At 32.4% G+C, this 1,335-nt stretch overlaps 1 protein-coding gene across 1 annotated transcript in view; it reads right to left on the bottom strand.

The window, feature by feature from the left end:
• Nucleotides 1-576: 576 nt before the first annotated feature.
• Nucleotides 577-1,335, bottom strand: part of LOC138306833 (tumor necrosis factor ligand superfamily member 10-like) — an 8,691-nt gene continuing 7,932 nt past the window's right edge. Inside the window, exon 5 of the mRNA XM_069247324.1 lies at nt 577-1,335. This exon is cut by the window's right edge and continues 620 nt beyond it. The gene's annotated coding sequence lies outside the window, so the exon portion shown is untranslated.

The raw sequence follows: 1,335 nt of genomic DNA, 5'->3' as shown, positions 1-1,335 counted from the left end.
TGCTTCATATCAGTGATTTATAACGCAAGTCGAATATGCACTGAGCTTTTCATACCCTTAGTTTTCAACGTGCGCTTATATATCTATGTTTTATTAAGGACAAAGATATCATATATTTAAACTTGTTTTGTTTTCAGCTAGACTTCTCGACGACGCAAATGTATAACAGCATAATAATATTTATACAAGACCATTCTGAGGGCGAGGTTATTGGAGCAAATGCTAAAATGTTCGTTTGTTATATATAACGACAGACTTTTCAATATAAAAACAGCTGACACCACTAGACATCCTGTGGTTCTAAGATGGGATAAAGAAATCCTTCACATTTCTAGGTCATATGAATTAACTTGAAAGCCTAGACGTACCGTCCTTGATTTATATACATCTGAAAGGCTTGTTATTATTAAATGTCAGATTGCAAAAATAATCTTGTGCCAATTATGTCCTTTGATGAAGTCCGCAATTTAAAGCCCTTTCTTTGAATGATTGGTGAAAGAAGATAATGTTGAGATGACAGGGTAATTCAATGTCCTGTCTGTAAATATAATGGATAGGAAAAAATACACAAAAACATTGAAAAATATATTTATTTTATTATGAGATCATTTAAAATACATTCACATTTTAGTATAACATATATGTTATTATTGGTATAACGTGCTTATCTTCGCGATTCCAAGGTGTAAGCATGTCGCATCGGTGTTATTTTTGTGATGTACATAACATTCGGCTTATAGCAATATATTTTACATACTTACAAAATCTTACGCGCGGTAGATATTTTCGCATCGATAAGGACTTTGCTTAATTAGTGAATTTTCCCCCCTCGCGTAAATTTCGATGTTTACAGTTAGAGCTTATTTGATATTATGTACTCGACACAGTCGCTGTACCAAAATGTCGTCATAGACACTGTGCTATAATAAGTAACAACACATTGTTGTATTAACAGTCAAAGGAACGTAAATAAGTTCGTAGATATATTTCACGCGCTTACAAACATTTAAATTATTTTTAACACTGTGCAGTTTACCTTGCTTACCTATTAAGTATAACAACAATGCTTATTCATAAAGTATATTAACAAAAACATATACATGAACTTTAACCTCGAAAAGGGTAAAGTATATAGTGCCCCGGATGAGGTAGGAAGTTAATGTTATAATCATAGTGGTCAGCTTTATCATATGCTAATTGAAATAGATGTATAAAAAAACAATTTTCCGTCTTATTCGTTTGATAAGTTCTTCATAGGGTTGGTTTGAATTTATTTGTTTAACGCCCTATTAACAGCCATGGTCATGTGAGGACTTGCCAGGTTTGTTAATGCAG

The sequence above is a fragment of the Argopecten irradians genome, chromosome 14 (assembly GCF_041381155.1).
Source record: "Argopecten irradians isolate NY chromosome 14, Ai_NY, whole genome shotgun sequence".
In the NCBI taxonomy this organism is placed as follows: Eukaryota; Metazoa; Mollusca; class Bivalvia; order Pectinida; family Pectinidae; genus Argopecten; species Argopecten irradians.
Note: the sequence above shows the minus strand (reverse complement) of the source record. Positions and strands in the feature narration are given on the sequence as shown.